Source organism: Polistes dominula, unplaced genomic scaffold, assembly GCF_049000335.1.
Source record: "Polistes dominula isolate Pdom_NZ unplaced genomic scaffold, Pdom_raw_medaka contig_83, whole genome shotgun sequence".
In the NCBI taxonomy this organism is placed as follows: domain Eukaryota; kingdom Metazoa; phylum Arthropoda; class Insecta; order Hymenoptera; family Vespidae; genus Polistes; species Polistes dominula.
Genome location: NW_028301032.1, coordinates 2,418,171 through 2,440,915, shown reverse-complemented (window position 1 = coordinate 2,440,915; position 22,745 = coordinate 2,418,171). Strand labels below are relative to the sequence as shown.

Sequence of the window (22,745 nt, the reverse complement as noted above, 5' to 3'; positions counted from 1 at the left end):
CCCTCGAATATTCCCACCACCGGTTGTACCCCTAACATGCTAGACGTTACCCCTTCCTCGTGGGGATGAATCCTAGTGGGTCCAACCTCGGGTTTTCTGTCTCCTTCTTACACTCACGCATACTACATTACATACATACACACTTATATACACACACATATATATATATACACGTTTCTTCATTCCTTCCTTCCTTCCTCCCTTCTCTTTTATCTACCTTTTTTACTCTTATTCGGCCTTTTCGCTTTTCCCAAATGACAATGTGAAAACTTTGTGCTCGAGAAGACCCCCGTGGTGGACTTGCAAGCACCTCCTAAGCTTTTCCCTGCCCGTGTTTCTCGTTTTGTATATATTAACTTTCTTTCTCTCTCTCTCCCTTTCTCTCTTTCTGTTCTACATCGAACGTTTTTACAATTTGTTGTTGTTGTTGATTCTAGAGAAAGAGAAAGTAACAAATCTTTGAACCTATAAAGTTTGATAATTTAGTTATCTTTCACTCAGTCAGTCATTCAAGAAAATCGAATAAAAGTATTTCTTTTTTTGTCAAGTTTAAATCAAACTAAGAAGAAGAAGAAGAAGAAGAAGAAGATGACATTTATCATTTCATTTTACAAAGGGGAAAACATTATTAGGGTAACGTATATATTCAAAAACTTCCCGCCATTTTTTCATATCTTTTTTTTTCTTCGTGTCTTCTTTTCTTTTAACGGCATATATTCATACATATATTTATATGTATATGTGTATGGGTAAATGATAACACATATTGTACACTTGACACGCATAAATATCATTATCTTCAACAGGCCGGGTAATTCGATTTACAACTGCATCGAGTTTTCTCTTTCATTCTCCATTTGACCCATCTCTTTCTTCCCCTTTCCTACTACCCCTCTGACTATCTCATTTTCTGTCTCTTTCTTTCCTTCTACTGTTTTTCTATATAACAAAGTTGGTTTTAGTCGGTAAAGCAAAGATCAATCTTGCCGACTTTCCTAACTGAAACTTATGAGAAAGTAAAGATGTACTATCTGTCATATACATATACACACACACACGTTAGACGTGTTATTTAGATTTATGATATATTATCAACATCGATATTATCTAGTCTAGATAAATTACTAATATCTGACTATATCTTTTACAATCTTTAAAAGCAAACATTAAATAAAAGTCTCATTTTCCTATATTTTATTTATATTTTCTAAATAAATCAAACAAATCAACAAAATTTCAAATCACCCAAATTTATGACACACTCTCTTCTAACGAAAGTAATGGGAATGAAGGGGGATGGGATTGGGTAGGGGGTTGTCATTTAAAACATAGAAGAAAACTAACAAAAAGAAGAAGAAGAAGAAGAAGTGTCCTGGCCAGTGTCCGAGTCACCTGAAGTGACCCACCTGACCCTTGACGGATCACGCGTAGGATCGTACGAGAGGGTGAAAATCCCTTTACCATTTCTCCCCCTACCCCTAAGAGAGAAAGAGAACATCGGCTAGGTAGAAATTCCTTGCTGCGGCGGCGCTACTTGGTCAAAGTAAAACAGAGAAAGACGGAAAGAGAGAGTGAGAAGGAGAGAGAGAGAGAGAAAGGGGGATGGTTTTACCCCTTCGGTGGCTTTTCGATAGTCTCTTCTCCCACCATGTATAAGTTTGTCCAATTGGTGGGGATACCAGAGGGATGCTGTCGTCATGGCGACGGGTCTTTTATGGTGGGGGATGAATCATAGTGAGCCGACGGTGGCATTGATCGCTGCGCCCATGGACCATCGCAGCGTTGCCACGGTCGTAGGAAGGGGCTGAAGACGAATACCCCCAAGCCCCTCTTCCCTCTTTCCCTACATTCACACATACTATTTTACTAGTGTACTCAGTTTGTTCGCTAGTAGCTAACTCTAACCTATCTTTTCTTTCTTTCTTTCTTCTTCTACTTCTATCACACTCATACTCACATACACATACACAGGACGTATTATGGACTGTTCGTTTTCTTCCTTCTTCTTCTACTACTACTACTACTACTTCTATCATATATACATATATACATATATGGGACGTATTATGGACTGTTCGCATTCGTATGGAAGCATGCGTCCAAGTATGGAGTTTTGGGTTGAAGCTTATGCGCGCCCCTTCGTCCAAGGCGTGAATGATTCCCGACTTCGCGAGAACCTTTACCTTTTCTACCTTTGCGTTTATATCGGCCGGTATATGCAAACCCTACGGCCGGTATGGTACTGTAGGATTCTCCATACTTTTGTTTTACATTTATCTTTCAATTTTTATTTATTTATATATATATATATGTATTTGTTTGTATTTAATATTATATGTCAGTGGCACCATGTTGGTGTCATGCGGAAATTATCGAACAAACGCCGATGGTTCCACGTTGATGCCATGTGGAAATTATCGGACAAGCATTGGTGAGTCAAATTTTATTTGCAAGATAAATATCATAAATATCCAATAAAATATAAATAAATAGATAAACATGTAATAAAATAAAAATTGTGGATTTTTTTTTAATCATTAGTTGTTATACAAAATGGGACCTATAAAAAAGAAAGTAAATGCTAATCGTTTCTATGAATGTATCGTTGACATGGGCCATTCGCGACAAACCGCGAATAACAAAAAAAACACAGCTTATCATTTTGTTCTTGTTTTGGGTTGGTTTAATCGAGAATTCGAGGGATATTATAAAAGAGAGAGAAAGTGGGATGAAAGAAAAGGAAAGAAAGAAAAAGTAATACACACAAGAGTGAAACGGAACAAATTCAGCGATTTAAAGTCGTTCGTAGAGTCATTTAACTAACGGTGCTGTGCGGAAGTTTTATCGGGATCTCGGATGACATTATGCTAAGGGATAAGAGGGGTTTTTAACACTGTCGTAAGCCCATTACGCGTGGCGCCACCCTTATTCACCCCGGGAGCATGGACAACGACGTGTACAGGCACCACCAGGGGTGCTTCACTGGTGAGATAAAGATGTAAGGGTGAGATAGATCGTTTTATCTCTCTCTCTCTCTCTCTCTCTCCCTCTCTTTCTGTGATATTTTTTCCTATGTTTATACTTTTTAACAATCTCGTGTGACATGTTACAATCGCATACGTAAAAACCCTTCTTTTTATTCTGATAATATTTCAATCGTCTCTGTGTTATCATAACAAATTGTTTCACTAGTTTAACTCGTTACTAACTTACGTTATATTTTTTTTTAATCCAATAAAAAAAAAAAGAAACAATCCTAACTATCTTACAAACGTAACAACACAATGTAGATCACGAGCAAACAATTAGAAATACAAAAATAATTCACCGACATATAAACTTTTTAATAATTGCAATTCTCTTACTTTAAAGTATGCACTTGGGTAAAGTTATTAATTAAAAAAAGAAAAAAAAATTGCTTTATTACGTACGTTATATTAGTATTATTTTTTTTATTTTTTTATCTCTGAAAGTTTTTTTCTAACGATGACACTCGTCCTCCAATGATCTTCTCTCTCTCTCTCTCTCTCTCTCTCAATGATAGACGCATCGTTTCGAGAGGAAGCAAGCAAGCAAGCAAGCAAGCAAGCAAGCAAGCAAACAAACAAGCAAGCAAGCAAGCAGGCAAGCACGTTTCCGTGTCGTTCGATCGGTCCGCCCGCATCCGTCCATGCGGAAAGTACCTTCGAACGTCGACAACTTTATTCGTTGAGCGTAACGGGCCATCGTGTCGCATCGACTTCTCTCTCTCTCTCTCACACACACATACACACACACACTCTCTCTCTCTCTCTCTCTGACACACCTACACACACATTGGATTTTTTATTTTTTTTTCCAAGTTCTTTGCTAATTAAAAAATTCCACGCGAAGTCGGATTTTCTCTCGCCGCCGCAGAGAACGCCCGTATGAACAAATCCAATACGCTCGACGTCCCGTTTCACCCTGTGCACCCCTCCTCCCCCACCAACCCACCCACTCTCTCCTCACCACCCTTTCTTCTCTTATACACATATACGTGTAACTACATACACTTTCTCTCTAGTGTACATGGTTACGCTCATTTAATTCGTTATGAAACGCGTTCACCAAGACGCCAATGGTTTATATGTGATACATTATTATTATTATTACTATTACTATTATTATTGTTATTATTATTATTATTATTATTTATCGATCGGTAAATATGAAATGTGGTTCACATTTACGTACGGAAAGAAAACGTTCTCACTTCGAATATAATATATTCCCATTTCCACTTCGGTAAAATTAATTAATTAAACATATATATATATATATATATATATATATATATATATATATATATATTATTCATTTTTTTTTCTTTTATTTCTTCTTCCATCTTTCCTTTTTTTTTTATAAATTAAATAAAGTACATATAATAATAATAATAATAATAAGAATATTTTATTAAACGAACATAACGCGAGTGTCTACTTTCCCTTTCCCTTTTCACACAAATAGATATTATAACCTACCCCTGTAAACATATATACGTGTACACGTGTGTGTACGTGTGAGCGGATGAAAGCTTGCAAAAAAAAAAAAACAACAAGTGAAAGAAGCAAAAAGAAAAAAGAAGGCGTAGGGCGATTCGCGCGTGCCAGTTTATTTAACGTGCCTTTCGGCCACATTAAGGGCCCGCCTTCATTACTGGTATATTCTACCACCAGTACCAGTACGATAATGCAATTTTTAATTTTACTTGTGCACGATTATCCACAAGCAGCAGCAAGCAGCAAACAGCAAGCAGCCTTTGGGCTCTCCTCCATTCTCTCTCAACTCGACTCGAGTGAAAAAGAGAGAGAGAGAGAGAGAGAGAGAGAGAGAGAGAGAGAGTTTATAAAGCTTTTTACCTTTATTTTCCAACTTACCAACACTACTATTAACTTATACAAGCATATGTGGTGTACACGGTTATACGTCGCGACACGTCAAGGAAATTAACCGCGGTATGCGGACCCGATGCTCGTATCGTCTAATATTTACTTGAGTTGAATAAAGAGAGAGAGAGAGAGAGAGGTGGTGGTAGGAGAATTGGGTGGTGGTAACCTGAAAGCCTAGACGTATATATCCGTAACGCTGGTTTAAATATTTTTTAATTAAATTCAAATCGATCATCTCATCGGCATCGCATCGCATCGTCGTATAGTCTCGCTTGTAATTTTTTTTCTCTTCCATTTTTTTTTTAATTCCCTTCCTTCTCTTTCTCTCTCTCTCTCTCTCTGTTTCTCTCCTTTTTTTTTCAACATCGAGAAGAAACAAAAAAAGGAAAAAAAAAAAGATTACATTCTGCATTCGTTGATACACCTAGCAAACATGGTGATGATAGCAATAGATGGAACCCCTCCCCCAATCCCAACCCTTAACCCTACCTCACCCCTCTCTCTCTCTCTCTTCTGTTTCATGTGCTTTTCCTCTACTACTTATTCTTTCACCAAGTGAAAAGGTATGAAAAAGGGTAGAGTAGTAATTTCCAATCAAGTGCAACGGTGGTAGGATGTCGACCAAATCATCATCCCCCTTTTTTTTATACCTTCTCCTTCCTTCCTTCCTTCCTTCCTTCTGTCTCTATGTTTGTGCTTTACTCTTTTGTTTTTTTTTGTTTTCACCCAAACAATTATGCAATGCGTTTAAAATTCATCAGAACAATTTTATTTCAAAGTTCTTTCACTGTCATCTTATTCTACTTCAACCCCTTCTCTATCATTTCTACATACACACAAACACACTCTGAGTAGAAAGAAAAGGAAATGCATAGGTAAGTGGACTCGTAAAAAACAAAAACAAAAATAAAAAGAATTAAAGAAACCACCACCCTTTCTCAGCCCTTATGTTTCCCCACCCTACGAAATTGTTTCCATCTCTTTTTTTTGGAAGGTTTCCTTTGTTTAGTCTTTCAAACATTCTCGTAGCAACATACCTCCTTCTACATACATATACACACTTACACATACACACATATATGTAGATACACATGCGTAGATGCATACCAGACGTTGCGTTGCACGCGACGCAAGGTAGATAAGCTCCCTTTCATCCAAACAGTATACCGGTATCGCGCGAAGATAGGAGAGAAAATTAAAATCTGAGAAAGACGACGACGTGAAATGGTTGGTTGGGGTGGTGTGCAGGGCTAAAGTATCATAGCAAAAGTGTTGATGGTGGTGGTAAAACGCTAGCGATGCTAGCTAGCTACTAGTAGTAGTGGATGATGGTGGTGGTGTTGGTGTTGGTGTTGGTGGTGGTTACACCACAGTTGGAAATCTGAAACAATAGGAACCCTTGGGAAGAACGGGTCCGCTAGCGAAGTCTATGAAATCTTTGCTGCTAACTTTGCATTTAGTCCTAAGTAAGTTGTTCGTATTAATTTCCGTACAGGCTGCCAACTGTTGTGTTGCGTAGTTACACCATTTCGTGCAATCGCGTATACGTATATATATATGTGTGTGTTTCTGAGTCGTATCAATTATGGTAACGCTTCGTTCCCTTTCCAAACAACATATCCCCTACCTTTATCCCCTCCCCCTCCTTATACACCTTTAGCCCAATAGAATTAACTATTACTCGAAGAATGATTTTAAAGCAAATATTATTTCGTTTCTATAATACGTGGAAAAGAGGTTATCTAAGTCTTTAGGTTCAGTAAGTATTCGATAGATGACGCTGTATTACAATTTAATTATTTCACTTTATTAGAGTCACACGTTTTCCTTCAGATTTACGTAATATGACGTAACTAACTTTACTTTTTATATACTTTCGTGCATTTCATTGTAATTTTGGTATATTTTTATAATTATTACAGTAGCTTTGTTCTAATACTTAAACTATTCAATGCAGTCAAATTAGTATTCACTTATAATTTCAGAGAGTTGAAACAAGACACAAAACAACATAAAATTTTATCCCACCATCTCCCTCCCATTCTTTAGTCCAATAGAATTCACTCTTACTCGTAGAATAATTTTAACGCAAAATATTATCTCGTTTGAATAACAGGTGGAAAAGATAAAAATGGCCTTGAATTTGAAAAAGACTTTATCAATCATGGAAACAAAGTGATATATTCTTTTATCATGGTTCTCCATGATGGACATTATTATCTAAAAGGCCATCAATTTTATACGTAATACACATGTATGTATCTATACACATATTATTTATCTGCATATAGATTATACAATATATATATATTTACCGCAAAACTTACCGTCTGGCAGTGACAACAGGATGACAATGGGCACACGTGAACGATACTCCGGCGGCATTGTACGCAATTAGATCGACGAAGGAACTACGGGCACGAACACACCACCGTTTCCCTTTTAGGGAAGCACCTTGTGCATTGAAGGAAACGAAGGATTGAGGAAAGGGACTTTGATAAAGACGTGAACGTGTGTATATGTGTACGAGAGGGAGAGAGGGAGGGTGCAAAAGAGGGTTTGAAGTTGAGGTGGTAATAGTGGTGATGGTTGGTGGTGGTTAGTGTATCCTCAAAAGTTATCGCGACACGATCTGTCTACTATACACGGTATTTAATTCGATAGATAGATAGGAAATCTAGTAACTAGACTAAAAGGGTCCTTATTCTCTTCTCTCCTCAGTTTTGTTGTTACATATCGGCTGAGGAACTCACCGTTCTAGTTAACGGACGTATACTTTGGTACGAGTCGATGACGATGATAGCAACGCGCGATTCTGCGATGTCGTGGGAAGGATCGTTGCGTTTCTCTGCTTATACTATTGGTGGTGGTGGTATTAGTAGTGGTAGTGGTAATGGTTGTGGTGGTGGTGGTAATGATGCTAGTGGTAGTAATAATAGTAGTAGTAGTAGTAGTAGTAGTAGTAGTAGTAGTAGTAGTAGTAGTAGTAGTAGTTGTGCACTGTCAGTGGTGCAGGCCTATTGTTTGTCAGACACAAAACAGTCGGCGTACAAAGTGGCTGCTGCTGTTGCTGTTGCTGCTGGTGCATTTGCTGCGGTGAAGGTGAAACTGAGAAGGGATGAAGACTAGGAGGTAGAGGATGAGGAGGAGGTGGAGGTGGTCGACGGGACACATTGAGAGAGAGAGAGAGAGAGAGAGAGAATCACAACGGTATCAGAGAGTGGGTATTGTCTACAGAGCTAATCAAAACCAGCCCTTTCAACGAGCTACTACTACTACTACTATCGTTGCCACCCCACCATCACCACCACCTTACGTCTCTTCTACTACCCCTTTTCCATCCTAGTCCGCGAATGCACACACGCAATGCATGAGATAAAGAGAGATATAGAAAGACAGAAAGAAAACCTGCACACTTACCTGGCTAGAGAGAAGCACAGCTGTTGTACTTTGAACGATCGTTCCTTTACCAATCTCGGTATAGTCTCTTTTAGATAAATAACACAACTGCCAAGGGATTTTCAATTCTCTCATGGTTTTTCCTTTTTTTTTTGTTTTCCAATCGATATTCCTTCTCTTTCAGTTCGGTTTTTATTTTCCATTTAAAAACACTGTGTTGTTTCTATTCTCGCGTAATAATGATTTTACCCTACGACATTTTTATTTATAGATTTGTAATTTAGAATTTATAAGATTCTAACCTGCGTGAGAATGAGATAGAAGACAATATATACATTTGTTTAATTCTTAAGAAATAAATCAAGTATTTGTACAAGGGAGAATATATTTGGGTCAACGGGAGGAAAATGTTTTCACTGTGTTTCACGATAAAATAAGATAAAGAAAGAAAATATAAAATATAGATAGAAATAGATGAAAAGCGTTATGTATATATATTGGTGAGATTCAATGAATGTACTAGGAGAAGAACTTTCTCAAATCGAGAACGTGAGGTACAGCACAAAATGAAGATTTCGTTGGCTGATTGTACTCTAACGCCATTATAAGCTCGAAGTAACGGAAGCTACGTACGCTCGTAAAAGCTTCGTTTGCGCCCGGACTGATGGTTATGAGGCGTGCAATAGCAGAGTGAGATGAGAAATGAGAGATAACGTTTCTAATTTCCGAAACTAAACGTCGTACGAGTCGCTAAAATATCAGATGAATGTTCTCTAACTCTTAACAAACCCTTCCTACCACTCGTTCAATTCAATTTTTCTCTGTTTTTTTTTTGTTCTTTTAGTTTATCCCTGTAAAATCAGATATTTTCTATGTGATATTAAAGTGTTAATAAGGTTAACCTTTTAGGCAGGACGATATGCCATTATAGTGGCTTTCACGGATGCCATCTTCCAGTACGACGCGTTACTATTGTGGCTGTCACGGATGCCATCTCTCTAAACGAGACACCACTATAGTGGTTCACTCTAGTACTTTACTCGCTCATCATTTGTGTATCAAATGAATTATTAATTATTAAAATAAATTGTTCAAGTTAATGTACTCGCGTACATTCCAAAGATCAAAGTCAATTGATATACCTACGTATTAATCCTACCCTCAAAAAAATAATAATCAAACAAATCAGTATGGTATAAGTAGACATGCATAAAGCCGCAAAGAAATGAGAGGTAGAGATAGATATGAAGGATGAAAAAAACGAAACCCCCTTCTAAAACCAGCAGCAGCAGCAGCAGTAGCAGTAGCAGTAGTAGGCAACAGAAACAGCAACCCTCAGAAGGTGCTTCTTTTTGGGTTGGAATGAGTCAACGAGTCTTGCGGTGTAGGTTTCATAAAGTTAGATGTGCCATTTGTATTTGTGAGGGGTGATAGGCGTCATCTAGTGGAGATGCTGGTGGTAAACTGGTGCCGGATGAATTGGTGTTGGTGTTGGGCGTTGGTGTTGGTGTTGGCGTTTGCATTGCGTTGGTGGTGAAGTTGTATCTCTGACTGGAACTGGTCTATAACATCCATATCTATATCCCATGTACCGGGTGTCCAATAAATCTATTACCCGATCCCGTGGGGTTGAAGGCGACGGTGACTCTACGTACGAACGTGTGTAGCTATGTACAACCACCAGCTTTACACCACTGGAAAATCCTATATGTGTGTATATCGAGTAAAACACACATCCACATGAATCTTCGGTATAGACTGCATGAAGGATCGCTCCGATGCCCGTCTATCTCCGTTATGACTTCCAGCCGAGTGCCGCGAAAGCCGATCTTGTCCTTTTTTCACACGGTCCCGAAGAACCCGAACCCGAAACTCACGAAAAGCCTGCCTGTCGTCTCTATTTTCTTCTTATTTTCTTTTTTTCTTAGATATAGTCAGTAAGCGAATGGAAAGTTGGTTACAACCATCCTCCTGAGCGATATCTGTATTCGTTTTTTACTTTGGCTCCCGCAACGGGACGAGTACTTTGTCTTTTGTTTTTTTCCCCTTATACTTTTACGAATGATCTCTCTCTCTCTCTCTCTCTCTCATAAATCATATTCAAAAGGATATTTTTTGTTGAAAATAAAAGTAAACAATAATAAAATTCGATTTCGTCGATGATTATTTGGAAACATGTGAAAACAGGTGTCTGAAAAAAAGGGGCCAGGGAAAATAATTCCAATGACGACACTGAAGTGGCCACTTTTCAGTCAATTGTCACTCGAACACTCGACAAAAAAAAAAGTAGATAGAATGAAAGACAAAGAAAAACGAACAGAAGTGATTTTCTACGAAATAAACAGGTGGATCAAGAAGAAGTAGATGAAGAAAAAGAAATGTTGAAAGGAAGAGATGATATTCAAGAAGAAGGTTAGGAATAGGAAGCCTATGATTGGTGGAAAAGCAGAAGCAACAACGTCGGGATAGGTAGGAGAAAGCGAGCCAAGGGCTTTGAAAAAAAAAAAATCGAGAGAAATCCTAGGATGAGGAACGTAACGGGGTAAAGGGGGGAGGGTGTGGGTTGGCATCTAGGGGAGAAAGGAAGAGGGCGTAGAAGGGCACGTTAATACGTGAGACGGAAACGGGTGGGGGCGAGGGAAAAAAAGGGAGTGCTGCTGTGCCTAGCGGAGAATAAAACCAGAGAAATTGTCATTGTGCTGAAGAGGTCCAGGCGTATAACAATGACAGCGGCTGACGCAGCATCCCGCAGCTACAGATCATCCCTGGATATTAAAAAGTCGGTCTGCCGCGCGGCTACAAACCCCCTCCCTCCCTCCCTCCCTCCCTCCTTCTGTCCTTTTCCTAAACCCCCCACCCCCACCCCTCCCTTTCTTCTACTCTCTCTCTCTCACTCTCTTTTCCTTTTCTACATTTCTCAACCACCCACCTACCCTGTTTTCAGAGAGAGGGAGAGTTCTCCGACGTAACCGATACCGCTGTTAGAAAAAAAAAACCAGAAAGAGATGGATAGATAGATGGATAGATAGATAGATAGATAGATGAGAGGTAGACAGTAGTATTAGTAATGGTAGTAGTAGGGGTGTTGGTAGTTGTAGTAGGGATGATGACGCTCTTACAGATGTTGCTTGTGTTGGTGATACTTGAGAGAGAGAGAACCACCACGCTAACTCTCGTCTTCCTATCCTCCACCTCTACCTCCAACAACCCAACCCCATTCCCCTTTTCCTCTCCCTCTTATGAAAACAATGGGCGAGTACTTGCGATTTCGTGTCATCGACTCTACTACCTTACCAAGAATTGTCCTTGCTCTCCCGACGTTTTATATTCTCTTTCTCTCTCTTTTGCAGTATCTTCCTGCGTATTCTGCGAGTTGTCATATTCCACTCTGTTGTCCCTCTCTCTCTCTCTTGTCTTTCACTCTTTATTTCCCTTTTTGTTCTTCTCTTCCTTTCTTTCTTTTTTTCTTTTGGTTGTGTTCGGTCGGAAGAAGAAGAAGAAAGGGGTCAGGTTGAACGATTCCGGATGACTTCGAGGAGAACGGACAGCGAACTATGGTTAAAGCATACGCGTATCCTAGTATTGACATTCCTGTGGCTTGGGAATGGTTAGAATGGAACGGTGGTTTACTGACGTTGCACCAGACGCCGCCGTCGCCGCAACGCTTGCGTTCGTACTAACGTCCCGTCCGTCGTCTTCCTCGATTAATGACGAATAAACCGACGAAGATAGACTACTCGCATCAGAGAGAAAGAGAGAGAGAGAGAGTGAAATAGAAAGAGAAGATGAACGAACGGAATAATGATTGGCGTTTTACCGAGAGCTTACTATTATTATTCACTATCTCTCTGAAGAGAAGATCGTTTATATATCTTTCTTTTATGATAAAACACAATGTTCTTTTTTTTTATTTCCTAGCATCGATTTTCGATCGAAATCAACGATTGATTTATTTCTTACTAAATAGTTATTAGGTTTTTAGTATAATTATACTAAAATATTTTATTTTATGGGATATATGGATATAAGATGATTTGAGTAGCAAAATAATAGTAACAGCAGTATCGAAAAATCTACTGCTACTCGAAGATCGTCGTCGTCGTCGTCGTAGTAGTCGTAGTAGTCGTAGTCGTCGCGTCGCTTAATGAACGTCATGAAATATGGCTAAAGCATTCGAACGGATAAATGCGAGAGTAGTATGTAGAGAAGAAGCATTTGAAATTCCGTCAATGTCATTTTATCTCGTATGCATACCGTTACTTTCCCTCTCTCTCTTTTTCTCTTTCTTTCTCTCTCTCATTGGAAATAAATTACAACCTTCGAATGGATACGTGAAGTGTATGTTTGTGATAGTAGGTAATGGTAGTATATGGGGTAGGTGGTGGTACCATAGTGTTGGTGATGATATCGGTGATATCGTACGTTTCGTTCATACGTTCATTCGTTCCTACGCTAGAGAGAAATGAAATATTTCCATTAGATCCGCAACGATAATCCATCCGGTGCACTCGCGCGCAACCTGCACTACTGATGCACCTTCTCTCTGATACGCAGAGTAGAAGGGGGTAAGGGCAGGGGTAGGGAATTCGTCGTTATATACTCTCTTCTCTCATGAAGTATTCACTCACATATGGAATCGATACCGATCTCTGTCCGCATCGTTTCGATGCCCATTAATGACGCCCGTTTAATTTTACTCCTATCATAGAGACATTATACACAGGATATATTTCTCCTCTCGTCCTATCACATCTATTGTATAATACAATACAGTTGTTAGTATATATATATATTTTAAGTAGATATAACACATTACTTACTTACTTAGTTACTTACTTAGTATATGATATTAGCATTAGATTTATGAATGTTTTGTTTATTATTTTTTAAAATGATTTAATAACATTGTTTGAATGAAGGGTTGAGTAAAAGGGAGGAATTAATATTTACGTACTTTTCATTATTAAAAAATAATATTTAAATTTTAAATATATATAGTAATCAAATGTTTAATAAATCAAATTGGATTATTTTATATATATATATATATAATATTAACCAAGAAAAAAAAGGTTAGCGAACATGGTTTTGCATGGATCTGGTTGAAAATTTTGAAGAGAATGGTAGTCCTAGTTGTGCTATACTCCAAGTGGGTGTACGAGAAGGGAAAGGGAGACAGGGGGGAAGCTACCCCGTAACACAGTGCATTGCAACGTGCATTTCGGTTGTACACACAACCGAACGATACACCTACTATATATATGTATGTTTGTATATGTGTACGAACGCGTAGCATAGTGCGTATACATTGGATCATGCAAATGTGACGCGTGTGTGATGCTCGTGTGGCCCGTGACGTCTAGTGCACCTCTGCCAGTGACGTTTACTGCAACCACGCCCCGTTCGTGCTAGTCCGACGTCCATCCTGGACAGACATCGACCTCCTTAATTACCAAAGATTCGCTTGACAATCCGACCAATTACATGCAACTTCACGAGCCCTACGACTAATCCCTTTGACTGATCCCTGTACAACAAGTTGAGTAAAAACGGCTTGTGACACAAGGAACTTGTTAATATTCATCGTATTTATATATTTATCAATCATTTTTAATTACTGTTAATTACTCATAAAGAAATTATCAAAAGCTGCATTATTGAAAGAATACATTTTGTATTTTTTAGTAATATCTTTCGAATCGATACGATAATTTTTTGTTATACGATGACAATCAACTAGTCTATCTATCTGTTTCATTTGTATATATGTGTGTGTGTGAGGAAATGAGAAGAGAACAATCGTCGAACTTGGATAACAATGGGGTTTTTGATGAACGACAAATTCGTGGGTGAGGAATCCGCATCGAAAAGCTTTGGAAACAACCAGACAGGCAAACCAGGCAGGCAGGCAAGCAACCAGGCAACCAGGCAGGCAACCAGGCAGGCAGGCAGGCAGGCAGGCAGGCAGGCAGGCAGGTTGTTGGCAAGGATATATTCCGCGAGAATTTCAAGCACGACGTCGAAATATCTGTTAGGCCGTGGCACCAGCCTTCTACGTACTTACTCAGGTACGGAAATGTCCAGCGAGATAGCCACTCGTAACGAACAATGGGCCGATTCCTGGTTTCACCCAAGTCAGAGGAGTTTCGTTCAAACACCCCAACCCCCAAACCCCAACCAACAACCTCAAACTCCCACCATCACCACTACCACCCTTCTTCTCTTCTTGCTTTTGCTTCTTCACCCCCTCCTTTCTATTTCTATCTATATACATTGCCATAATACATGATATCGCTACTTCTGCCAAGTGAGCGACTTCCGTTTTCCTTTGGTCCTACATGACAATGGGATACAAATTTTAAGAGTGTCTGAGAGAATTCTACGAAGACGGTAGAGGATGGATACCTTAAGAAACATCTTCAATACTACTAGGAATATTTCTTAGACGTTTTCATCTCTATCTTTTTATCTTTTCTTACATTTTTTGTATATACAATGACTTATGAATGTATTTTTGAACATTTACTATGAAATATTATAATTATTATAATAAGTATTACAGAACTTATTATAAGTAAATATGATTATTTAGATTAAATTGATAAAATATGAATAAATATGTCATAAAAAAAAACATTATTCATATGTTAGTAATACTTAAATAAATTGAATCTAACTTTTATCGAATATAGAAATATAGAAATATAGAAAAATAGAAAAATAGTTAAAGTTAATTTGAAGAATTCGAAAATGGAACCGATCCGTCTTATGTAAGACTCGTTAATCTTAAAAACGTCTGAGATAAAATTGTGGCCAACGTTGCACGGTTTTTCTCGATCGTGTGGTTACATGTATGTATCTAGGTATGTACCTAGAATAAGGTATAGTGTGATCGAACCAGACCCTGAGCTTTACCAAAACTAATGTGCTAGAATCGGCCAACCACCTATCGCGTTAATCTTTCCCATTTTTCCTAATACCATACCAAATTTTATGAGATACCTTTATAAGGTACCTACACCAATGTCTCGATAGATCTTACGACTTTTATTTTCTTCTTTTATTTTTTACTCTATTTTTACACATTTTCTCTAACATTTTTTCATGATATCTTCAGATCAATGCTACTATTTTACAATCGTTTCTTTTATTTCGATTTATTGATAATATTTAATTCATTTAATTAAATAATTATTTTATGATACTGTGAGATATTATAAATTATATAATATTTTATATATTATATAATATAGAATAGTACATTATATTTAATAATATTTAATAATTTTTTAATATATATATATATTATATAATATATTGTATATAATATAAAGCAGAAATATATTAAATTAAAAAATAATATAATATATTATATAATTTATATTAAGTATAATATATATATATATAATTATATAATATTGTAAAAGTTATTGTAAGTCAATTTTTTTTTTGAACAAAATTGCAAAGAAAACATTATTATTATTATTTATAATTATTTCAAACTAACTTCTTTTCACAATTATTATTTTAAATGAACATTTAAGAAACATTTAATAAAAAAGATTTAGTATTGTCATTCGAATTGAAATAATAACCATGATCGATATAGAAAAAAAAAAAAGAAAAGAAAGGAAATAGAAAGAGGAGAGAATGAAAACGCATTCGATTCCATTTCGACGATTAAAATTGCAAATGGTTCTCGCACACTTAACCTATACATACTTACATTACCCTAAATTCTTCTTTTACGGAAGTCTTTCTCTCTTATCGTAATTCGTCATCGTCTACCTAAGAAAAACGAAAGGGGACGAGATTAGAAGAGGATGACATACGTTTTTTTTTTCTTCTCGATGAGAATGAAACAAACTTCGAGGGTGCAAAGTAGAAGAAAAAGAAGAAGAACCAATGAACGAACAAATGAATTGTTACTCCATTTTGTTAGAAAAAGAGAAAGTCAAAGAGAATGATTTTTTTTCTTCCCTTATTCGTTTCAATACTATTATTTTATAGATTAATGTATTACTAATGATCTAAAAGCTTGCAAATTGTTCAAAATAATCTAAATAAGTATTATATTAAATGACTCGTTTATTTTGAAAGTAACCTAACCTCATTTATACTTGAATTGAGATATTTAAGTGTTTGCGTTTCAATTATGGAGGGTAGAGGTAAGGAGTAACATCTCTTATGGGAGAAAATGTGAAAAAGTGTCCAGCGTTTTCTATAAATAATAATTCAAAAACCTTCTTAGAGTGGCACTGGTGTAGACAGAAGGTATGGTATGAATGTAGCAATTGTAAACGAATTGAAGTATGCCGAGTTATGTAATAATGTAATAAATATAACCTTAAAGAAATTATTATGAGAAAACGTGTAGCTAAAGTGATTTTATGTCGTCAACTGCGAATAGTAAGTTTATTGATTTTTTTATCATTTAATTGTATGAAAAAGTATGTGAATAATAACAAAACAGTTATGGGTCAAATTTGTGTTGTGAAATTTGTGTTCCTTGTTTATTTCTCAATCCTACTCTAATAATATTTGGCGCTTCCTTTAAAATTGACCCTGTAGCTACTAAGGCGCCACCCTAATTGAATGCATTTCGACGGACACTTTTCATATACAGAGTTGTTACTCCTCACTTTTACCCTTCATACTTTCAATGCAATTCAAAATATACGTAATTAGTCATACTATTTGAGTATATCTACTTAAATTTATGGTTATTAATTTAATTAAGCGAATAATGTGAGTTTTCTTAGACCGAGAATGGAGTTAGGTCATTTTCAAATTAATATAGTTAGATACAATTGTAATATTTTTGTCAATCAATTGGTATAAATCTTTGGTAGAAAAGAAACATAAAAAAAAAAATGTAATTTAAAGATATGGAATCGATATTATCCACTCGAGAGAGCAGGGATTTTTGCTATGCCGTTACACAGAGAACTATACCTATACCGAAAGGAGATAGAGTGGAAAGAAGAAAGGGACGACGGACCTGTCAGATGCGAGCGTTACCAGAAATGGGATTGATTATGATTTATTACGAGTCGCTAAATCGTTTTCCTCAAACCGATTTCCCCCCACTTCCCCCCTCCCCCCGCATGCTTTCTGATTCGGAAAATTTTCTACCAATACTAACGATATAGAATTTCTTTTTTTTTATTTTATTTTCATTAAATTAAGAAGTTCAACGCAATTTTTGTTTTCTTTTCTTTCGAAACAAAATTATTTTCAAATATATTCAACAGAATCATCTATTTTCATTTATTTCGATTTATTCGATATCAATGTATTTTATTAATCAATCAGTTATGGTGAATTCTATGAAAAGTGTATACACCTAAATTGTATCGTTAAAATGAATCGATGACTAGTATACTAATGTAATGTAGTTGTATGTAGTTACATTATGTTAATTAATAATAAATAAATAATATCTATATTACATTAGTATAACAAAATACAAGATAACATGTATTACATATTTATATTAAATATCTAACAAATTAAATTAAAAATAAATTCAATTAATTTTCATGTTAACAATTGAGTTTTCATTTAGAAAAAAAAAAACTAAAATAAAATAAATGTATTATTTGAAAGTATCCAAAAAAAAAAAAAAAAAGAAAAGGAAAGTGTTTGCTGTTTAAAAAGTTCAATAGAGTCAATGGTGGTTTTCTTTTTCTCTATGGTGTTCTGTGAGAATTATACTAGGCAACCGTCGATATTTCGTCGGGTATCCAACTCGACCTCGAACCTTATTCAATATTAAGGATCAACCAACAGCAACGGTTCGAACACCGGACAATGCGTCTCACTATCGCAGCTGTCGACCTCGACGAGCACGCCAATTGATACTCGAAGGAGTCGCGAATAGTTCTCTAGGGATGTTAGCATGTTCGCAAACACACACACACACACACACACACCTACATACATACATACATAAACACAAATACTATATCTCTTCCTTTCCCATTTGCTTTCTTTTTCTTCATTCTCTCTTTCCCCCTTTTTTTTTAAGTTCACTTTGTATTAATTCGAAGTACTTGTTCGTAATATTTTTTTTACTTATGTATACTTACACAATAATTAATATTATAAATAATAACATACGATCAATTAATATGATCAAAGTGTATCTCTAAATTTAATTAGAATTAATTTAATCATCGTAACGTTGTCGTGTGACACTTAAATTGATTTTCAAAAGTGTTGAGAATATAATATTACAATAAAATGGTGTTGATAGAAATTAAAGACGAAGATCGACATTTAGGTACGCACCAACGAGTGGAATATATCCGACGGTAAAGGGAACACGTCGCTCGTCAAAATGCCGATATTACCCAGCTCGGATCCAATGGAGTTAACAGATCGAGCTTGCCTGGCTATTAATCTCAGGATTAAGCGCAGAACGTTCGTTTAATTCGCCGTTAGAGTCTCCAACGTTCACCACATCGTTTATACCTAAGTACAAATGAATCTATATATGTAAGTTTAACTATGTGTGTGTGTGTGTGTGTATATTGAGTATGTTTTGTTTGTGTGTGTCTGTGTTATGGGGCAGGGGGGGGGGGTAGTACAGGAGGGAATGTTAACGCGGGAAACTGTTAAATCGATCATTAAACGCGTTCGAGCTGTTAAATTAAGCATCATATACTAGTGCTAGCTAATAAAGTGTTCGTTCATGTACTTTCCCTTTCGATCTTTACTTTCACGTTTGCTTGTTTCTTTTTTTTTTTTTTTTACCTATGTTAAATGAACCTAATTTGTATTGTATTTTATATAGGAATATTATACACACACAATTTATTCTAATTGATTAGTTAAGATTATAAGAAACTAAACAGATGTACATTTGATAGAAAATCTCAAGGAACCTTAGTTGAGAAATTTCAGATTATATTTAAAAGAAAATTAAATGTAAATACGTAACAATATTTATGTAGAAATCTAAATGTTATTTAAATAAAAGATAAAGATAAAGAAACAAAGATATTAACTGAATGTAAGTAAGGTATGTTAGTCAGGAAAGTTTGAACAGTTTGATATAGGAACGATTAAGAGGTGCCATAAGGTAATGTTCGGGTATAAGGCTCGTTAGGTAAGGCTTGCCCTAAGTGAACTCGTATAACACGGGATTTTATGTAAAGTGCATTGGGTCGCTCTCTTTGCATGCATTTGTTTTCACTCCCCTTCATTCTCAAGTGGTATACTGTTTTACCAAAAATGACGATTATCGTAGATCTTTTCTTAGTATTATTATATACAGGCTGATGAGATCATGCTAGCCAGGTTTTCGTAGTCAACTATATTAAACCTTTCTACGCATTACCCTAAATTCTCAAAGTATTCAGACGTATCGGTTAGCTCAACGGGGAAATAAAGTTAGACAACTTATTAGCCCTTTTATAGGTCGTTAACTTTTCATAAATGTGATTCTCACACTAGGATGTAGTTGGTTTTGTTAATTTTTTCAAGGACGAACTTTTTTTCTTTTTTTTCTCTAACTTGTACATTAAAAATCACTATTACCATTGCAACCAAATGAAAAAATGTTTAATTTCTCTGATTGAGAGATTCTTTAGTGAATAAATTGTTATCAAAATTTTGTTCTAATCATATTATTGACATTAACAATAATTATAAAAAAATTACACATACACACATGAAGAAATGAAAAATATGGTTTATCAATTGACACGTTTTCACTTACAGACAAAGTACTGTTGTGTCACGTGTGAGGTAACTTACGATCGTTAAGGGTAGACTTACGTTAGACGATACTAACCTAAGAGAACGTGAGAATTTCATTAATACACATTGGCTAATTGTAAGTTGCAAGACGCCAAATAGATGATGTAAGAGAGAGAGAGAGAGAGAGATACACCTACACAAGTATACATGGACACAGATATCCTCGTATAGTCAGGGTTGATTGTATCTGTAATATTAAAGGCAATCCAAGTTGCTTGATTAGACAGTGAATCGGAATCAGTGCGTCAAACTAAACGAGTCCCTTAAGATATCAGTAAATCCCTTATGTTAATTAAACGTTCATGATTTTCAGATTAATTTCTCTATCTATAGATAGGTATGTATATTGTTTAAGTTTGATCATCATAACGTTGTCTTCGGCAATGCTAGGATCATAGAATCTTAGGATTAAGGATAGTGAAGAAAATATAGTGAAGAAAGAAAAGAAAAATACTGGATTTTGATTAATTTACCACCCTTGCGCACGACCTGTCACGCTTTATTGGTTTCTAGGGCAAGAAGGGAAGGGGCTTTTTCTGTATATCTTTGCCAACCCTGTTAGGTCATCGAAATCACGGGGGAGGAAAGGGGAATGTCGTATTGCCTAGCTCTCGAAATTTGTTTGTCTTGTTTTACGACGTAGCCAGGTTGCATCGACTGTCTTATTGGATTTCAAGCCGATCATTCGGCTGAGATTCACGTGTATGAGATGAGAGGTGAAGAGAAAGGGGCTTGAACAAAATGTGTCTAGACATTTTTTCAAGATTTTTAGTCTTGTCTAGACTTTTGATCTAACCGTATGACTTTTTTTTCTGTAAATGACAATCCTATTTAGGTTACTAACAAAATATATCAGGTAAAAATGTATAGAATATTATTACTTATTATATTGGTAATATAAATATATTATATTATATAAAATTTCTTGCATCAAATATTGCAATAAAAAAGATCTGTCAATATTTTTAATATAAACATAATTTGAAACTAACCAATTACTTAATTTTACCAACACAATTTCTACTTTAATTATAAATACTGACAATTTAAGACAAAATACCATGATAATATATAAAAGTTGTAAACTAAATTATCCTTCAATCGATTGAAGACAATTTTTAAAGTTCTTCTCGTTGATATCTTGGAAGAACAAAATGAGAAATAATAAAAGAAAGAAGAAAGGAAGGAAGGAAGGAAGGTAGGTAGGAAGGAAGAAAACGGGGTAAGAGAGGTGGTGGAACACAGGCGCAGGACGAATAGCAAGCAACGTCTCGTGGGAGCCTCGTGCACCAGGTGTTGGGCTAACCCCCGTGGCTTAGATGTCTTTAGATGGCGCGTTACGTGTCGCGTTGTAACCAACGCAAGATGGTATAAGCAATCGCTTTTCTAAGGTCTTCTTCTTCTTCTTCTTCTTCTTCTTCTTCTTCTTCTTCTTCTTCCTCTTCTTTGGGAGAAAGGGTACACGTCTAGACACGAACAAGAAACATTTTCTACGTGACCGAGAAAATCATTCTTCTTGCAAACATACCCATCCCCACTTCTCATAGATTTCCAACGAATAACAAACATTGATATACTTTTAAACAAAATCACACGTACTTGTCAATGTATACATTTCTTTTTACAATTAATTATATAATATAGAAAATTTCTGTGGATTATTTTTCATACAAAATTTAACTAACATTCTTAAATAAAGTACAATTAAGTTTACCTATATTAACAGTCTGTACAAAAACCTAATGGTGATCGTAAAGAAAAAGGGTACATGGAATAATGTAACTGCAATAAAGAAAGGATAGATTTAGTATACCTAGAAACATATAATAATAGTATGAGCCTATATATTATATATAATACATAGATAGATAGTTAGAAGTAAAGTAATTGGTATAATGGAAGATAAAAAAGGGTAGTAGTGGTTTCAAGTGAGAAGTTCAAGCAAGGTCTTTCCAAGGACGACACTAACGGGACATTAGTAAATTTCAGATGAACAAAATAACCATTTTATCGAATGTAGAAAAAAAAAAGAAGGGATAAGTAAGAGAAAAGAAAGAAGATGTAATGAAAGAAAAATGTTGCGCAAGAGTAGGGATGCACATTCTCCTGTGTCGTAGATACGAAAAAGGGGTTTGGTTTCCACAGTTCCGCATGCGGTTTTTTTTTCCACGCTAGCTGCGCAAAACAGTAAAACAAAAAAAGAAAATAAAAAAAAATGTAAAAAAAAAAAAGTCAAACCCGATGCTAGCAACCAACCAACCAACCAACCAACTAGGTTGTCAGGCAGGCAGGCAGGCAGGCGGGCAGGGTTATGGTTCGATAGGGGTAGGGAAAAAGAAAAAGAAAAACGAAAGGAAGGGACGAAGAGAGAAAGAGAAAGAGAAAGAAAAGAAAAAAAACACAAGCGTAGTACGTACGTATTCGTGCAGTAGTAGGGTAGGTAAGTAAAATATGTAATAAAATATAGAACCCACGTTAGAGTACCTTCTATCCGGTGTTATATAGCAGAACACGCGGCGCACGCGGGGTGGAGAAGGGGGATAGGGGGGTAAGGAGGGGGGGGGGTTACGGTACAGCGACATGACCAATGAGAATCACGGAAAACCCGTGACGTAGTTGGACGCACGCCCTGTTTTGCTAGGAGGGTCGTAGGTGGAGCTTAGAAATGTT

General features: G+C 36.2%; 1 long non-coding RNA gene across 7 annotated transcripts; it reads left to right on the top strand.

Annotated features, from left to right (window-relative positions):
* Window positions 1-1,874: 1,874 nt before the first annotated feature.
* LOC149031902 (uncharacterized) lies at window positions 1,875-9,436 on the top strand. Of its 7 annotated transcripts, none has more exons than XR_016177215.1 (4): window positions 1,875-2,234; window positions 2,343-2,431; window positions 7,027-7,164; window positions 7,248-9,436. It is a non-coding gene; the product is annotated as an uncharacterized LOC149031902 (long non-coding RNA). The 7 variants fall into 7 exon arrangements; XR_016177219.1 differs by having other exon boundaries at window positions 1,875-2,239; XR_016177220.1 differs by having other exon boundaries at window positions 1,875-2,431; window positions 7,248-8,388; window positions 9,219-9,436.
* The last annotated feature ends 13,309 nt before the right edge of the window (window positions 9,437-22,745 follow it).